The sequence below is a fragment of the Portunus trituberculatus genome, chromosome 31 (assembly GCF_017591435.1).
Source record: "Portunus trituberculatus isolate SZX2019 chromosome 31, ASM1759143v1, whole genome shotgun sequence".
Lineage (NCBI taxonomy): Eukaryota > Metazoa > Arthropoda > Malacostraca > Decapoda > Portunidae > Portunus > Portunus trituberculatus.
This window is the reverse complement of record NC_059285.1, coordinates 17803778-17823777: the sequence shown is the minus strand read 5'-3', so window position 1 is coordinate 17823777 and position 20000 is coordinate 17803778. Positions and strand designations below refer to the sequence as shown.

At 40.3% G+C, this 20000-nt stretch overlaps 1 long non-coding RNA gene across 1 annotated transcript in view; it reads left to right on the top strand.

Moving 5' to 3' along the window:
- The window catches only part of LOC123511283, a 56098-nt gene that overhangs the window by 16836 nt on the left and 19262 nt on the right, over positions 1 to 20000 (top strand). Inside the window, exon 2 of the long non-coding RNA XR_006676741.1 lies at positions 1480 to 1580. This is a non-coding gene — a long non-coding RNA (uncharacterized LOC123511283). The remainder of the gene's footprint in view (positions 1 to 1479; positions 1581 to 20000) is intronic.

Sequence of the window (20000 nt, the reverse complement as noted above, 5' to 3'; positions counted from 1 at the left end):
AAGAATACACGAAAAAAAACACTAAAAACGAAATAAAAAAAAAATAATGACGTATGTGATGAGAAATGGCGTCTGATGAGAGATGGGGGTGAAGGGTTGGAGGGTGAAGGGGGGGGGTGAGGGGAGGACACACTTGGGAACATTTGAAGGGTGAGGGGATGGGACGTGGTAGGTAGGGGTGAGGGGAGGACACACTTGGGAACATTTGAAGGGGTGAGAGGGGGAAGGGGGATGGGACGTGGTGGGTAGGGGGGAATGGAATAGAAGAGACACTTCGGAACATTTCAAGACTTTATTTGTTCCATACTTTTGGTTAACTCTATTTAATCTTCAACAACCTTCAGTACCATGACGCGTTTCCACATACACTCTGCTTACTATTTGGTGATTTTATACAGCTTCAGAAACTCATGTGGGGGATTAAGATAGTGAAGACTGTGGCCATTAATCTTCTTACCTCCGTAGACCCTTCCTAATGTCAATAAAATGGTCTAATCATCCACAGAACTCAAGGTAAAAATGTATCCCGGTATTGAAGGGGTTAAGGGAACTGGCAATCATGTGGACTTGTTTTCTCTCTCTCTCTCTCTCTCTCTCTCTCTCTCTCTCTCTCTCTCTCTCTCTCTCTCTCTTGGCCCGCTTCCCCTCTTGCATAAATAAAAGAAAAATCGCCATGAATCGCACTAACTAACACACTAACACACTAACAGACTAACACACTAACAAACTAACAAACTAACACACTAACTAACACACTAACAGACTGACTAAATAACTAACTAACACACTAACAGACTGACTAACAAACTAACACGCTAACACACCGACTAATACACTAACACACTAACTAACTAACATACTAACAGACTAACTGACTAACTAACAAACTAACACACTAACAGACTAACTAACAAACTAACAGACTGACTAACACACTAACAAACTAACTAATAAACTAACACTAACAGACTGCCTAACACGTTAACAGACTAACTAACAAACTAACACACTAACTAACTAACACACTAACATACTAACAGACTAACTGACTAACTAACTAACAGACACACTAACAGACCGATTAACACTAACAAATTAACACTAACTAACAGACTAACCAACACACTAACATACTAACACACTAACAGACCGACTAACACATTAACACACTAACAAACAAACTAACACACTAACACTAACGCACTAACACACTAACATTAACACACTAACACGCTAACTAACACACTAACTAACTCTACGTAATCCCTTCACTCCACATTTTTCCGCCCCGTGTAATGCAGTGTGGAGTGTTGCATGGAATATCTTGCGTCACTTTTAATGAACGTGCAATGCTAATGATGATAGAATGGGAATGTTTCTATATCTCTCTTCATTTTTTCCCTCTGCTAATGTATGCTTGTGAAATAATGGAGCAATGGAGAGGTGTGTGTTGAATATTCCTTGATTCCTTCGTTATAGAGCGTGGGAAGAGTGATGAGGTGGGCGGCGTCATGGTGAAGGAAAGGAAGGAAGGAAGGAAGGAGAGAATGAAGGGATGAAGGAACGCTGCTCGTGCCACTGTGAGTAATGGGCTGTTGATTCGTGTCATCTCATTTATCAAGTTTCTCTGATTTCTTTTTCTTATTTTTTTTTTTATTTACGTGTCTTAATATCAGTACTTCATTCCTGTTTTCTTTTTTTTTTGTCACCTTTTAGTTTTTACCTTCATTTTTTTCATTCTACATCGCCAAATTTCTTAGTATTTCCGTTTCAGTCTCATTTCATTCCCTTTTTTGTATAAGTTATTTTAACTTTTTTGATGTTTGAAATGCTGGTGATGTGCTGAAAAATTTTTGGAATGTTGGTGATGTATGGGGAAGCCTTAGGAATGGGCAGGGTGTATGGGGAAGCCTTAGGAATGGGCAGGGTGTATGAGGAAGTGTTAGGAATGGGCAGGGTGTATGGGGAAGCCTTAGGAATGGGCAGGGTGTATGGGGAAGTGTAGGAATGGGAAAGTGTTAGGAATGGGCAGGGTGTATGGGGAAGTGTTAGGAAGCAGGGTGTATGGGGAAGTGTTAGGAATGGGCAGGGTGTATGGGAAATCTTAGGAATGGGCAGGGTGTATGGGAAGTGTTAGGAATGGGCAGGGTGTATGGGGAAGTGTTAGGAATGGGCAGGGTGTATGGGGAAGTGTTAGGAATGGGCAGGGTGTATGGGGAAGTGTTAGGAATGGGCAGGGTGTATGGGGAAGCCTTAGGAATGGGCAGGGTGTATGGGGAAGTGTTAGGAATGGATTCGTGTTCCGATTTTTATAATATTTACCCTTATTTATTTATTCTGTCATTCATTTTATCTTGATTATTAGTTGGTTAGATTTAAAGTTCATTATTTGTTTGTTACATGACCGATAAACAAACCAAGGACACACACACACACACACACACACACACACACACACACACACACACACACACACGAAAAGTATAAATAGATGAATGAATAAGTACTCATCTCGTTCTCCTTAAAAATCCAAAGAAAGAATAAATGCAATTAAGGTAAAACGACGGATTTCTTACGCCACCAAGCTAGCCAAGACTGTTGAAGGAAGAAGAAGAAGAAGTAAAAGAAGAAGAAGGAGAAGAAGAAGAAGAAGAAGAAGAAGAAGAAAAGAAGAAGAAGAAGAAGAAGAAGAAGAAGAAGAAGAAGAAGAAGAAAGAAGAAGAAGAAGAAGAAGAAGAAGAAGAAGAAGAAGAAGAAGAAGAAGAAGAAGAAGAAGAAAAGAAAAGAGAAAATAAAGAAAAGAAGAAGAAAAAGAAGAAGAAGAAGAAGAAGAAGAAGAAGAAGAAGAAGAAGAAGAAGAAGAAGAAGAAGAAGAAGAAGAAGAAGAAGAAGAAGAAGAAGAAGAAGAAGAAGAAGAAGAAGAAGAAGAAGAAGAAGAAGAAGAAGAAGAAGAAGAAGAAAAAGAAAAAGAAAAGGAAAAGAAGAAAAGGAAGAAGAAGAAGAAGGAAAGGAAGAAGGAAAAGAAAAACAAAACCAAGAAGAAGAAAAAAAAAATCCATAACGGAAGGTATAGGAGGAACATAGGGGAAGATGAAGAAAGACAGACAGCATTACAACCTGTAGGAAGCCAGGAGGAAAAAAATAAGTGGGAAGACTACAAGAAGACAATAGGAACAACTCAAAGGAAGGTACAAAATAAAAGCTGCAAGAAGCCAATACATTTACATACACCAGTTGTTTGTGTATGTATAAAAAAAAATAAAATAAAGTATACAAACGCCCATCTGTCAAAACCTATCTATATGAATGAAGAACACTAACAAGAATAGAATAGGAGCGACAAAAACAGTACATAGGAAAGCTGCAAAAAAACCCATTAAATAAACATACAGGAGTTGATTATCTATGTATAAAAATAAAATAAAATAATGTATACAAACCCCCACCTATCACAGCGATCCTTAACCCTTTCAGTAACGGGACACTTTTTTTTATCTTGAGATTTGTGTTCGATTTTATTTATTGACATCAGGAAGTGTCTCTGGGTGTCCGAAGATTGATGGCCACAGTCCTCACTAGTCTGATTCGCCACAAGAGTTTCTGAAGCTGTAGAAAAGCCACCAAATAGTAAGCAGAATGAATATGGAAGCGCGTCATGGTGCTGAAGAGACTAATTAGAACACTTAAGAACCCACAAAAAATAAGTAATAAGAGCATAGGAAAGCCGCAAGAAACCACTAAATCAACATATATAAGTCACTTGTGTACATAATAACAAAGAAAACATGTAAAAAAACACCACCCATCTGTTATATCTACCCCTGAGTTAAGAACAATACGAAGAACATAAAAGAAGCAACAAGAAACAGTAGAAGGAACATAATTCAATATACAGCAGTTCCATGTGCATGTATTAATAATATAAACATTTATACAAGCGGCCACCTGTGATAACTACGTGCAAATCAATCTAATCTTCACATAAGCAGTTCCATATGCATATAACAATAAAAGAAACATGTATAGGAATGCCCACCTATCACATACAGCAGGAGGAGGAGGAGGAGGAGGAGAAGGAGAGGAAGAAAGAGAAAGAGGAAGAGAGGAGGAGGAGGAGGAGAAAGGGGAAGGAGGATAAAAGAAACATGTATACAAGCGGCCACCTCTCAGACTCTCCCTACTGTCATACATGTCTATTAATATATCTAACCTTCATATACAGCAGTCACTTGTGTAAATAATATTAAAATAAACATGTGTGGAGTCTCCCTACTGTCATACCAATACATACACCAGTCACTTGTGTATATAGTAATAAAAGCAGCATGTATAATAATCTCTCTCCTATCATACCTATCTATTTCAATCTAATCTTCACATACACCAGTCACCTTTGCAAATAATAATAAAAAGAAACATGTATATAATCGCCCACGTATCATATTTGTCCATGAATTAATCTAATCTTCACTCAGCGCTCCGTGTTGATGCATGAGTTGCGTCAGATCCACACCCGAGTTATGTCATTACGGGTTACTCTCAACATCACTGGCGCAGACAATGGACAAATATTTCACGGGTAAAAAGACTCAGGCGGTATTACTAACTTGTCGATGTGTGTGTGTGTGTGTGTGTGTGTGTACTGTGCCGGATATTGCGATGGATGGCTGGAAAGAACAACATTGCTTCACATTACATTACAAGGGTCCGCTAATACTATCACATTACCGCGGCTCGTCCGTTAAAAGGCTCATTAACCGGATTATTTTAATGTTCAAGGTCATAATCAGCCATGGGTGGAAAATGTGGAGACACCGGTGTTCAATAGCAATGTGATGGTGGTGGAATGAGGAGTGGAAGGGCAAGACTCCATGTGGAAGAGAAATGGAACTTTATTTCTTTTTTCCTCTTCTTTTTTTTTTTCTTTTTTTTACGTTGGTATTGAAGAACGATTAGAAATATAAGGTAATTACAAAATGATAAGTAATGAAAATGTATGAAAGAGAAGGATGAGAGTCGTGTGTGGAAGATAAATGGAAGAAAGGTGTGTGTGTGTGTGTGTGTGTGTGTGTGTGTGTGTGTGTGTGTGTGTGTGTGTGTGTGTGTGTGTGTGTGTGTGTGTGTGTGTGTGTGGAAACCATTTTTAATATTGGTATTGAAGGACAGTTAGAGAATACAAAGTGATTACAATAGATAAATAGATAGATGGACAAATAGATAGACATAGATAAATAGATAGATAGACAGATAGGTAGATAGATAGACAAGTAGATAGATAGGTAGATACATAGATAAACAGATACGTAGATACTACATAAGAAATCAATAAGGTAAAAGAAATTGAAAATGAAAAAAAAATATAATAAATTAATGAATAAGCAAGAATAAAACAAAAATAATCAAGTAGTGTCTTCCAGTGACTGTGGCTCATTTCTGTAAAATCGAACAAGGTCTTTGAAATAAAACAGTAAATGTCGAACTCACATCACTGGTCGCCACATTAAACTTGTCCGAGTCACGAAAATAATTATGAAGCTCAGAAAAAAAGGGTTAATGTAAATCCAAGACCACGAACACTTTTCAGCCATGACATTCAACACCAGCTAGAGGAGGAGGAGGAGAAGGAGGAGGAGGAGGAGGAGGAGGAGGAGGAGGAGGAGGAGGAGAAGGAGGAAGAGGAAGAGGAAGAGGAGGAGGAGGAGGAGGAAGAGAAGGGGAGGAGAAGGGGTAGGAGGATAAGGAGAAGGAGGAAGAGGAGGAGAGTGGAGGAAGAAGAGGAGAAGGAGGAGAAGGAGGAAGGAGGAAGATGAGGAGGAGAAAGAAGAGAAAAGGCAAAAGGAAGAGGAAAAGGAAGAGAAGAAGGAGGATGAGAAAGAAGAATAGCACAGGTGAAGGTAATGAAATATTCACCAGTAATTAAAAATTTAAATATGAGGTAGATAATATTAATCGTATTTTAGTAATGCCTCTCTTAATGATGGAAGGAAGGAATGCATTATAGATGGACAAGAGCCTCGTGAGTGAGTGAGTGAGTGAGTGAGTGAGTGAGTGAGAGAGTGAGATGGAGGCAACGAGTTGGATCCATAGCACAAAGGGTCCAATGAACACGTTACCTGCTATAGCCGAGTGGAGAAGCCGTGAATTATGAAGCAAGGAGAGGCGACATCCCTTCACTCTTCTCTTCTCTTCTCTTCCTCCTCTCTCCTCTCCTCTCCTCTCCTCTCCTGCTACTCAGAAGATACGCGATACTTGACAGTGAATCTTTCTCATTGTCTTTGTGTCTTTTGCATGGTTTCTGTGTGAGATTTTGTCTTTTTTGTGTCATTATTTGTGTATACGTGTGTGTGTGTGTGTGTGTGTGTGTGTGTGTGTGTGTGTGTGTGTGTGTGTGTTACCTCGCGATACCTAACAGTGGGTCTCTCTCATTGTGTCTGTGTGTCTTTTGCGTTTGTGTGTGAGATTTTGTCTTTATGTATGTGTGTCATTGTTTGCCTTTACGTGTCTCTTGTGTTTTTCTCTGTGTTGTCTCGTGATACTTAGCAATTGGTCTCTCTTTTTGTGTCTTTGTGTCTTTAGTATGGTTTGTTTTTTTCAGTCTGTGTGAGTTTTTGTCCTTTTGTGTGTCATTGCGTGTGTCTACGTGTCTTCTTTTATTGTATGTGTTATCTTTCGTGATACTTAACCCCTTCAATACTAAGACATATTTTTTACCATGAGATTTGGGTGCGATGAAACGATTTTATTTGCATTAGGAAAGGTTTATGGAGGTCAGAAGATTAATGGCCAGAGTCTTCATTATTTTCTAATCCCCACGTAAGTTTCTGAAGCTGTATTAAATTGCCAAATAATAACCAGAATGAATAGGAAAACGCATCCGGTAGTGAAAGGGTTAATAGTCGGTCTCTCTCGTGGTCTGTCTGTGTCTGTGTCTGTGTCTGTGTCTGTTGCATGATTTGTGGCATGTGTCTGTGTGTGTGAGTTTTTGTCTTTTTGTGTGTCCATGGTTTGTGGCTACTCTCTCTCTCTCTCTCTCTCTCTCTCTCTCTCTCTCTCTCTCTCTCTCTCTCTCTCTCTCTCTCTCTCTCTCTCTCTCTCTCTCTCTCTCTCTCTCTCTCTCTCTCTCTCTCTCTCTCTCTCTCTCTCTCTCTCTCTCTCTCTCTCTCTCTCTCTCTCTCTCTCTCTCTCTCTCTCTCTCTCTCTCTCTCTCTCTCTCTCCTGGTTTGTGTCTACGTGTCTTTCATGGTTTGTGTATCGTATCTTTGTGTTTGCGTGTCTCTTTTGCTCTTTTATCTCTTTCCTGTTTGTGTTCACGTGTGTCTTTTGATTTTCAGCTCTCTCTCTCTCTCTCTCTCTCTCTCTCTCTCTCTCTCTCTCTCTCTCTCTCTCTCTCTCTGGTTTGTGTGTCTGTGTGTCTTTCCGTCTGGTGTCATGTTCGTCGCGTTCCTTGAGGTGAGAGTGTGAGAGTGTGTGAGTGGGGAGGTGTCTGGGAGAGGAGTGTTTGATGTAGTCTTGGCGGTGCTGATCCTTCTCTGTCTCCTGTAATAGTCTGCTTTGCTCTCTTCTGCTGCCCTTCTTTCGTGTGCTTCCTTGCCTGACGTATTGTTGTCCAGTGGGATTAATTTATTTATTTATTCATATATTTATTTATTTTACTTGTTCTTTTTTATTTTCATATTTTTTTAGTTTTTTTTCTTCTTGTTTCGTTATTTTTATTGGTTTATATATTTTTTTTTATTTCTTCACAGTAACTGATGACGTACGATTGTTTAGCATGGTTTATTTATCTATTTTTTTATTTATTTATATATTCGTTTACTTTAACTGGTTTTTTTTTTTTTTCTTTTTTGATATTTAGTTTTTTTTTATTTTCTCTTTCGTTACTCTTAGGCAAAAGTTCTCCAATGCTCCACGGTAACTGATTCTCTAGTATGTTCTATTTATTTCAATTATTTCTTTTCTTGTTTCAATGTTTATTTTTCCTTGTTGATATGATTTAGGTTTCATTTTTCTATTTCGTTATTTTTCGGTACAGCTTCTCCACAACTCTACGTTAACTGATGATGATTTTCTTCCCTTAGACTACAGTTTTGGTGACAGACATACAGATACACAGACTTTTGCACTCTTAACTAATACATGAACAGTACAGTCCTTTGCGTCATAGTAATTTTTGGTGGCAGACAGACAGACAGTTAGACAGACAGACAGACAGACAGACAAATGGACAGACAGACTTTGCTCTTAAATAATATATGTGCAGTATAATCGTATGTATCATAGTACCGTGTAACATTAAATATTTCTTTCACATGTAACTTTAGGTGGCAGACAGGCAGATAGGTAGACAGACAGACAAACAGACGGACAGGTGGACAAACAGACAGACTTTGCACTTTCCGTTAATCCATTCCATCGTAAAGCAGAGTAAAAGTACAGTGGTGGTCAGGAAGAAGTCTCGTAACCTGCAACCCTCACCACCACTATGTCAGGTCAGGTCAGGTGTGGGGTCAGGAAGTTTGGCATGTGTTTCGGCGCTTCCCTGATGTTGTTTCTTATCTTTTTATTTTGCTCTGTCCATCAAGTTCTTCCGCTGACTTGCTCTCCTCTTCCACATTTCGTACATTATTTCTTTCTTCTCTTGCATCCTTAGATTGTCAAAAAGTAATTGTCCTGTAATATTTTTTTTCTTCTATGTATGGCCTTTGCAGTGTTTGTCTTTTTTTATTCTTTATTTCTTCATAGCCTGGACACCACAACAAAAAGTGCTTTAAATCCCCAAGGGTGCTGCCACAATAGATGCAATTAGTGTCTCCTTTTGTGTGTCTATTCTTGTCTTTTAATCTCAGGTTGTTAGATCGTGTCTCTCTTCAGTCTTACGTCCTTAGAATCAGCATCGGTCACTGTCGGGTTTTACTCACGGCGAAGGTAACCCGCTTATCTTCAATACGTTTTTATATTCATTCTGCTTACTATTTGGTGATTTTATACACCTTCAAAAACGTATATGGGGGATTAAAATAGTGAAGACTGTGGTCATTAATCTTTTAACCTCCATAGACCCTTCTTAATGTCAATAAAATTATCTAATCGTCCACAAATTTCAAGGTAAAAATGTGTCCCAGTATTGAAGAGGTTAGATTAGTGGAGAAAATAAATAACTAATGCACGTGGACAAACTTTTGGCCGCTACTGTACAAATTTCATAAGGCATTACAAGTTCTTCGACAAAACTAACTACTTGTAATGTCTCCGTGTTTCTTTGTGAACTTTTGTAATTCACCTTGTACATGTTTGACGGGAAATAAATCGTTGTTATTGTAGGTGAAAAGTTATCGGTTTGTAAGGTTTGATGTAAGGTATTGTGTAGGGTGCCCTGCAGAGGAGGCCTTTGTACTGGCGGTCATTGAGAGGCGCTGGTGGGAACGTGTAGTAAAGTTTTATATTCCCATCGAGGAGCTGTCAGACTGAAGGAAAGGGAAAAGTTCGGAATGAAAATAGTAATGATAGAAAAATAAATAAAAATGGAGTCATGGTATGTATGTATGTGCGTATGTATATGTGTATGTATGTATGTATGTAACCCATTATTGAATTTACGACCATAAACTGCCAAGCTGGAGGAAAGTAAAATATTTGCCTTAAGAGTGATAATGATAATAATAATAATAATAATAATAATGATAATAATAATAGATAGATAGATAGTAAGATAGATAGATAGATACATTGATAGATAAATCGTAACCGTGGCATGAGCTAAGGCGGTCACTAGCTGACGTCTCTTCACCTGCTGTGTTCAAATGCCCGTACTTTGAAACACTCTACTTTCTCACCACGGCTACTTTGAAACCCCACAGAGATGAATAGCCGGATTGCCAAGAGCGTTTTATCTGTTAATAACGAAGAAATCCTGTTAATCTGCCTCCAGAACCGTTAAAATGTCCGTGAGAACCCGTGTCACTTCATCTAGAGCCTTTTGACAATAGTAGAGGCGCGTGCACGTGTCAGAATGTAAGTGCCTTGCCAGTTGTGTCACAGTGCCTCGTGCCGCCTTCCGCTGCTGTGTGGGCCGGCGAGAGGTGAAGGAGAGGGGCATTTTATGTTTATTTTTACTGTGTTTGTTGTTGTTGTTTTTGGTGGTGGTGGTGGTGGTGGTGGTGGTGGTGGTGGTGGTATTATTATTTCTATTGTTGTTGTCTTTCTTCTTCTTCTTCTTCTTCATTTTCTTTTTCTTTTTCTTTTTCTTCTTCTTCTTCTTCTTCTTCTTCTTCTTCTTCTTCTTCTTCTTCTTCTTCTTCTTCTTCTTCTTCTTCTTCTTCTTCTTCTTCTTCTTCTTCTTCTTCTTCTTCTTCTTCTTCTTCTTCTTCTTCTTCTTCTTCTTCTTCTTCTTCTTCTTCTTCTTCTTCTTCTTCTTCTTCTTCTTCTTCTTCTTCTTCTTCTTCTTCTTCTTCTTCTTCTTCTTCTTCTTCTTCTTCTTCTTCTTCTTCTTCTTCTTCTTCTTCTTCTTCTTCTTCTTCTTCTTCTTCTTCTTCTTCTTCTTCTTCTTCTTCTTCTTCTTCTTCTTCTTCTTCTTCTTCTTCTTCTTCTTCTTCTTCTTCTTCTTCTTCTTCTTCTTCTTCTTCTTCTTCTTCTTCTTCTTCTTCTTCTTCTTCTTCTTCTTCTTCTTCTTCTTCTTCTTCTTCTTCTTCTTCTTCTTCTTCTTCTTCTTCTTCTTCTTCTTCTTCTTCTTCTTCTTCTTCTTTTTCTTCTTCTTCTTCTTCTTCTTCTTCTTCTTCTTCTTCTTCTTCTTCTTCTTCTTCTTCTTCTTCTTCTTCTTCTTCTTCTTCGACATGGGAACAATTCTGAATAACTTTTTCACTTGTGTTTATCACAGAAGATACCTCGACTTTGCCAACCGCTATCAGTATGTTTGGAGGGTCTGAAAACGGTAAGCAAAAAATAGATGCAATAAGCGAAGACGATATAAACAAATACCTTCAAAACCTTGATCCCAGTAAAAGTACAGGGGTGATATCTAGCCTATGTATTCAGTCATTCAAATTCACCAGTCGCCTGCTGGTCACCCAGCCAGCCCTCTCCATTACAGAGCGAGTTCAGAGCTCATAGACCGATATTCGACTTGGACCGAGACCATATCAAATAGCGCACAGCACACGCCGGGACGGCGAGGCCACAACCTCTCGAGTTACATGCCATACCTACTTGCTGCTTGAATAGGTTCTACACATTAAGAGGCTCGTCCATTTGCCTCGCCGCGCCCGGGAGGCAAATTAGCGAGAATGTCAAGAAGAACCTCTGCTACTTCTGAAATTGCTTTTCAATAGATCGTTGCAGGAAGGAATTGTACCGAGTCACGGGAAATGCGCAAATGTCACACCGATATTCAAGAAAGGTAACAAAAGCGAAGCTGGAAACTACAGACCCATCAGTCTCACCTCGGTAATTTTAGAAAAATACTTATAGACTAAATCACTTCCTACCTCGACAACCACAAATTGATATTAGACATCCATCATAGTTTTCGAAACTACAAATTCTGCTTCACCAATCTCTTGGAATTTTTCAGTTACATATTCTCAAATTACGATGAGCGAGCCCCATCTGACATTATATATCTCGACTTCAGGAAAGCGTTTGATACCGTACCACTTAATGGTCTTTTAATTTTGCTGACAGCACACGGAATGGGAGAGCAGTTGTGTGGTTGGACTGAAAGTTGGCTAACCAATTGGAACCTACGAGTATTACAAGTGTAGGTTGGGCTTCCTCACTCGGGGCAACGGTTTCCTAGCGGGTGGGCTTTGAGATAGGAGGTACCCCAAAAAGTATCCCCTTTAGCCCATAAATTCCCGTCAAAAGCCCACATGGTATAAAAAATAAATGGAGAAACTTCCGACTGGCTTCAAGTTACGAGTGGTGTCCCGCAGGGTTCAGTTTTGGGTCCGTTACTCTTTTTGATGTACATCAAATTCGTCGACGACACTAAACTAGATGGTGAAGTACTCACAAGAGACGACTGTGATGTCATGCAGCGGGATTTAGATAACCTTGATACCTGGAATGACAAATGGTTCTTGAATTTTAATGGAGGTAAGTGTAAAGTGATGCACATCAGCTATAACAATGTAAAATATAATTACATATAAATTACATGGACAAAATTTGATCAAAGTTACTGAAGAGAAGGATCTGGGCGTATTAGTAACAAGTGATCTGAAATGTGCTACACAGTGTTCGGCTGCGAGTCGCAAAGCAAATATCATCTTGGGATTTATTGCGCGTAATTTTGATTGTAAAACACCTGAAGTCATGACGCGTCTATATACGTCATTAATAAGACCGCATTTGGAATATACGGTTCAGTTCTGGTCTCCATGTTATCCGAAGGACATTAAGAAATTGGAGAGCGTGCAAAGACGAGCAATTAAACCAATCCTAAGAATACGTGCTCTGTCTCATTAAGAACGTTAAAAAGATTAGATATGTTTTTCCTAAGAGATCGTCGTATCTGAGAGAACTCATCCAAACGTTCAAAATAATCAGAAATATAAATGAAGTGTATTACAAAAATCTTATTGAGCTCTCACAATCAGTAACAAGAAATAACGGCTTGAAACTTAAAGGACAGCGATTTAATACTGATCTGCGAAGAATTTTTTTTTTTTTTTTTTTTTTTTACATTCACGTATTTCAATGTTGGAACAAACTACCAGCGTCAGTCGTCCAGGTTAACACGGTGGCCAGTTTAAAAAATAAATAGGATAAGTTTTATCAAGAAAAATGGTTTATGATGATTATCTTTTTATATGGATGTAGTAATTACATTAGACATTAGATCTCTTTTCTTCCCATCCTTCCTGTATAAATTACCGTCATTGTTCCTCTCAGCAATCCGGGTGTATATTTGCGTTTTATTTCTTGACGGGTAACGCCGGATGGAGCGGCGGGTGGAGAGGATCTTTTCCTGTTCTATCCTTGCCTCCTACTATATAGCTTATTGCAGTTGTAGTATAGTGAACGAGGGACCTTGTCATAGGTCGGATGACCTGTCACTCGTCTTTTCTATGTATTCCTCCTCCTCTTCCTCCTCCTCCTCCTCCTCTTCCTTTTTAAGTAACTCAAAATCTGTTGCTGTTTAGTCTTCCTTTGTATTTCTTTTTTGTATTTACTGCTCTCATTGTTGTTGTTGTTGTTGTTGTTGTTGTTGTTGTTGTTGTTGTTGTTGTTGTTGTTGTTGTTGTTGTTGTTGTTGTTGTTGTTATTGTTGTTTAATCTCCTCCCCACACACGCTGGGTTGGGAATTACATTTGTTCCACTTTTCCCCGAGTATCGCATATCATAAATGATCCACATTGTGCATCAACTTGCATTGAATAACAAGTGAAAGAATATCCATGTCGTGTTTTTAATAATCCCTGCATTGCACAATCGTATAAACTGTTTAGTAATTGAAATATGAAATTGCAATGATTTGGAGGCTGGCGAGTGTTTCGAGTCACTGAACGACCAAAAAGTCTCACAAATATTTACGTTTTCTGTTTAGTCTCTTCGTAGGAACTGTCTCGATTTTTTTTTTTTTCTGTGTGTAATTTATTTCATATATACGAATTTCAAACTGCTCTTCTAATATACTTTTCATTTTGGTGGAACAATGTAATAACTCTTCTAATAATTTTTTTTTTCAAGTCATGCTTTTGTTACGAACGCGATGCTTCATTTTATAATTATCATCTTATGTGCAATTCCTAAACTACATCTTTATTTATTCATTTGTTTATTTTATCTCCTTATCTTTTTTTTCCTCGGGGTAAAGTAATGAAATAATTGACAAAAACATTCGCTTGAGTCAGAAGCAGCGACGGGAGTCCATCAGAGCATTGGAGCATCAGAACAGTGACGGCCCTTCAATGCTCCGGCCAACACTTATTTGTGATTGTCTGTTTATTTGTTGAGTTCATGTGTGTTCACTGTTTGATCTGCTACAGTCTCTGACGAGACAGCCAGACATTACCCTACGGAACGAGCTCAGAGCTCATTGTTTCCGATCTTGGGATAGGCCTGAGACCAGGCACACACCACACACCGGGACAACAAGGTCACAACTCCTCGATTTACATCCCGTACCTACTCACTGCTAGGTGAACACCACCTACACGTGAAAGGAGACACACCCAAATATCTCCACCCGGCCGGGGAATCGAACCCCGGTCATCTGGCTTGTGAAGCCAGCGCTCTAACCACTGAGCTACCGGGCCGTGTGTGTGTGTGTGTGTGTGTGTGTGTGTGTGTGTGTGTGTGATGTGCAGCGGTGTATTGTGGATTGAAGAGTGAGTGATTGACTGACGGAGAGATGCCAAACAGCACCAGCAACAACAACAACAAGAACAACAACAACAACAACACTACCACCACCACCACCACCACCAACAACAACAACAACAAAAAGTGATAATAACAACAAAAAAACAATAACAACAGCAACAGCAGAAACAACACTGCCACTACCATCGCCACCACTAGTAACAGCAATAATAAAAATCATAACAACACAAAACAACAATAACAACAATAACATCGGAAACCAACCACTACTGCTGCTACTACTACTACTACTACCACTTCACCCATCGTACCACAAAAATAAGGAAGAAAAAGTAATATCCGAAAAATGAGAAAAGAAGCAGATGAAAGAACACTCAACCCACTCTCTCTCTCTCTCTCTCTCTCTCTCTCTCTCTCTCTCTCTCTCTCTCTCTCTCTCTCTCTCTCTCATAGACTCCCGATGTATAATTTCTTCCCCGTGTGTTTTTATTCGTGTGGCGGGAGGAAAACTTTATCTTCAGCGATGTTTATGTTGTGTAAGAATTTTGGAAGCAATTTTTACCACGGAACGAAAGGCTGGAGCGTGTGGGTGCGTAGAGAGAGAGAGAGAGAGAGAGAGAGAGAGAGAGATTTGTGTTAACTTGATAATTTTTCTCTTTCTATATATTTTCTTATTCCATTTCGTGTTCTTTTATTACTATTATTATTGTTATTGTTATTATTATTATTATTATTATTATTATTATTATTATTATGTTGATTTATATTTTATTTACTTATTTATTTATTTTTTAGCCTTCAAACACCGAACGAATTAAGAGTTTACCAGATTACCACGCTGGATTAGTGGAAGAAGTGTATTTATTCATTAATTCCACTACCACCACCACTCTCACTCCCGCCACCACCACTACCACCACCACTCTCACTCCCGCCACCACCACTACCACCACCATTGGCAGTATTTAAATGTACTACTTTATTCTACCTGGTCTTGGTGGGGATTTATACAGCGCTATGTGTTTTTGGCGAATTAACTCTGGCGGTCAATCAGCCATACACACATTGGAGGCCTTTTAAGCAAATGGAGGCGGCGCAACCTTCAAAACTAATGCGTTGGGGGAAAAAAAAGGTGAAAACAGTGAGCGTTAGTGTGTAAGGTGGCGGTGGGAAGGGGGAGAGAAGAGGGGAGTGGGTAGAAGAGGGTGAGTGTTGGCACGTGCTGGATTTGCCACGTGCAGGGAATGTAATGGCACGTGCTAAGGTGATGGAGTTACTTTGCAGGTGATTTATTGATGGATGAGTTTGATGATGTGTGTGTGAGTGTGTGAGTGAGTGAATGACTAACTGACTGACTGAGTGAATGAACAGATGCACGAGTGATTCATTCATTAAACACCACAACAGCAGCACCACACGTACACAGCACAGGTAAACACGTGGATAAATCACTGAATTCACCTGTTTGATTTATCGACTGACTGACTGACTGACTAACTCCACCGCCTCACCTTGGCCTCTCATCCACAGGTGTTTGGGGCACAGACGTATAATTCTCCAGCACTGCAACAGGTAAAGGTATCTTGGCCACCTGCTGCGGCTGTTAGGGGCTGTTAGGGGCTGTCGTGATGGGCTCGGAGCGGCTGTTATGTTGTTATGTGGTGCAATGGTGGTAAGACATTCAGAAACGCTCTGTTCTCTCACCACGACTATTTTCAAAGGCCACAGAGATGATTAGCCGGGTTGTCGCGAGTCTTTCCTCTCCTAATAATGCAGTTAATGTGTTGATGCGTCACTAGAACCATAAAAAAAACATCCTTAAATACCCTTGTAACTTCATGTAGAGCCTTTGAAAGCAGTGGAGGTGTGGCGTACAAGTGTTTCCGAATATTGTCGAGAGTGTAAGTGCACGGCGTGAGGCGGAATGGCGTGGCGGTGGAGTGGAGGAGTGGTGGAGTGGTCAGTGCCGATATCATGCCAGCGGGGCGTATCATCACCACAAAGAGGTGTAATAAGCATCGTAGCGGAGTGCAATGTGGTGCCGCGACCCGCTCAACGACGCCTCACCATCTCCACCATCACGAGGCCGCTAGATCTGTTTATTCATACGCAGCGCACCAGTGTTCCATATTGCGCCCGACACATTACAATATACACCATCTGCCGCGGCCTGGCCTACCTACAGGGGCGGGGCGGGGCAATAGGATGGTGGTGGTGGTGGTGGTGGTGGTGAAGTTCGTGCTCCTTATCCTCCCTCTTCCTCGTTCTCGTATTGCTGTGTGTGTGTGTGTGTGTGTGTGTGTGTGTGTGTGTGTGTGTGTGTGTGTGTGTGTGTGTGTGTGTGTGTGTGTGTGTGTGTGTTATCAATTATTGGTAAATCTGCAATACTTGTCTCTATTTTTGTTTTGAAGTGTATATCTAGTTATGTTGTTATGTTTTGTTGTTGTTGTTCTCGATCTCCTTAACACCTTACTAAACACCTACCCATTTATCAGCTTCCTCAGAATATTGTCAACAAATCAAATCTTCCTCAACGACTAACACTTTCAATAGACGCAGCTCTCATCCAGATCTCTCTTAAAAATAAATGAGTATACAATAGAATAAAAAAAAAAATTAGAGAGAGAGAAAAATGTATCTGTTATCCCTTGCCCAGGTATCTCAGTCGAAGGCATGGGTGGTGTGGGCGCTGCTGACACACTTGCACTGAAGCCTTCCAGTAATCCTTTGTATGTGAATCACTTAGCTGCAATAGAGACGCGGTGGTGTCAGGGAGTCTCTGGCCTGTGTTCTGAATTATTTTTCCCCGCACCTTCATTTCTTACTTTCAAGCGGCTCTAGTTGAAGTTACACACGAGTTTTTAAGACTTTTTTTTATAATACTAGTAAGAGATGAACAAAATTTCTACATTATTAATAGTGAAAGTACTTTTGGTAACTCGGCTAATTATCTCTGTGGCCTTTGACAGTAACTCAGGTGAAATTATATAGTTTTTTTTTTTTTTTTAAGCATGTTTTTTTTTATATGATTCTAGTGACAGATTAACAATATTTCTACATAATTAACAAGAGAAACACTTTTTATAACTCGGCTCATTATAATTGTAGCCCTTAAAAATTGTCGAGATGAAATGACGCGGGTTTTTGAGAATATTTTTCTCTATGGTTTTAGCGACAGATGAACACTATTTCTACATTATAAACAGGAGAAGCACTTTTGAGAACTCAGCTATTCATATTACAGTGTGAGAGTGTAAAGCGTTTCTAAATACATACAGATTTTTTAGAGTTAATGACTTGCCTGTATATCTTGCAGGCTCCATTCCTTCCTGTCTTTCCTTTCCCAGTCACCACCACAAACCTTCACCTTCCCACAGACCTGATTCCCTTAGCTGCAACAGAGTGAGTGCCTCTGCTTCCCTGAACACACCAAACACGTGCTGCGCCTCTTCATAGCATTCCCGTGTCTTGCTTGGAACGTTGCAATAACACTGACCGCTGTGTCTCCTCACCTTGATATATTTGTCTTGGCGGCAGTCTCGTTAGAGGTAAGACAACACCAATAACGAGAGTCATGGGGTGATTAGTTCATATCTGTTGTTGTTATGGTTTTTACTTGTGGTTCGTAAATGTGTCCTATATTACGCAGAGATTATAAGTGTTAGTAGTAAAGAGATCTATGATTAGTTATTCTGTCTAGTAGAGCTGGAAAGGAGATGGCAATGTGAGAGTTAAAATCCAAAGCTAAGATTCCGCAGTGGCGTTGTAACTTAACCCCTTCAGTACTGGGACACATTTTTACCTTGAGATTTGTGTACGATTAGACCATTTTACTTACATGAGGAAGAGCCTATGGTGGTCAGAATATTAATGGCCACAGTCTTCACCATCTTAATCCCCTACATAAGTTTCCGTAGCAGTATAAAACACCAAATAGCAGAATGAATATAGAAACGAGTCTTGGTACTGAAGGGGTTAGTGATGGCTGGGCACACGTTCTTAAACACTTCCTTCTCCCGGCAAGACTTTTTTCAAGGGCTATCAAGTAACTAGTTGGATTTCCGTGAGTGTTTTTTTCTAATGGCAACGCAAGATAAGTATTTGATTACTAGTCACTACCATCATGAAGACATGCTGAAGAGGAGTGGGGTGTGATGGGCTGGGCAGTGGGATGGGATGGGGCTGGGAGTGGGGAGTGATGGGGTGGAAAGTGAGATGTGATGAGGGTGGAAAGTGGAAAGTGATGGGGGGGGCTGAAAGGAGTGATGGGGGCTGGAAGTGGAGTGATGGCGGCTGGAAGTGGGGAGTGACGTGTGATGGGGCTGGAAGTGGGAAGTGATGGGGGCTGAAAGGAGTGATGGGGCCTGGAAGTGGGAAGTGATACGGTAGGGAGCGGGGAGTGATGGGGTGGAGAGAGGAGAGTAATGGGTCTGGAAGGAGTGATGCGGGGCTGAAAGTTGGGAGTGATGGAGCTGGAAGTGGAAAGTGATGGGGCTGGAGAGTGGAAAGTGATGGGGGCTAAGTGATGGGACTGGAAGTGGGAAGTGATGGGGTAGAAAGTGGGAAGTGATGGCGTAGAAAGTAGAAGTGACGGGGCTGGAAGTGGGGAATGATGAGATGGGGGATGGGGAGTAATGGGTCTGAAAGGAGTGATGAGGGCTGGAATGGGGAGTGATGGGGCTTGAATGAATGATGGACTGAAAGTGGGGAGTGATGGGACTTTGAAGTAGAAAATGAAGGGATCTGGGGAGGAGTGAAGGGAGAGGATACCATTGCTGTGCTGAGTCAGATGGCAGGTGGCAGGTGGCAGGTGGCAGATGGCATGGCGCTGTGTTCTTTATGTGACGTGTGCCTTGCTGCGCCGCCTGATTACTGTCGTCGTTTTAATAAGGTTAGTCTCGTAATTTCGTCATTGCCGTGTGTGTGATTATCAAATAGTTAAAAGGCATGGACGACACGGGCACGGCGGATCGTTGTGACTGATTAACGGAGGCGGCAACACGCGGCAACACCGTCACGTCACCTTCACCTTCACCTATTACCCAGCTGCCCACCTACCTGCCTGCCTGTCTGTCTGCCTTCCTGCCTGCCTGCTCACCTGTCCTCCGCTCATCGTGTATTATTACAGGTATTATCATAATTGCATGTATATTTATTCATACAAGTGACCTTCTCGCTGATGATGATGTGTGATGTTTTTATTATTTTTTTTATAGCGCTGGGATTCAGTTAATCAAGTAATCAATCAGTTAATTAAGCAATCAATCTATCTGTTAAAATGGCATGTGTTTTTCTTCATGCAGGTGACCTTTTTGATGGTAAAGGTGCTGTCTGACCTCGATTTGCAGCCGCGGGGGGTGTTCTATCCCTTAATCATACAGTTAGTTAACCAAATAATCAGTAAATCATCCAGTCATTTCATCAACCAATCTATCAATCAAAATAACACAAAAAAATGACACGACACCCTGCAAGGCTAGAACACAGACAGGTAAAAAGACAAATCCACCTGAAAACGAGAATGATTAACGAACATAAAGGAGAAAAAATATGGTAAGCCTAATTTCTTTTTTTTTCTCTCTCTCTCTTTCGTGGAATTGTGGAAGAATTGCGCCATAACCAACATTTCATAACAGTTTGCCTTAGTTATTTATTTTCTGCACACACACACACACACA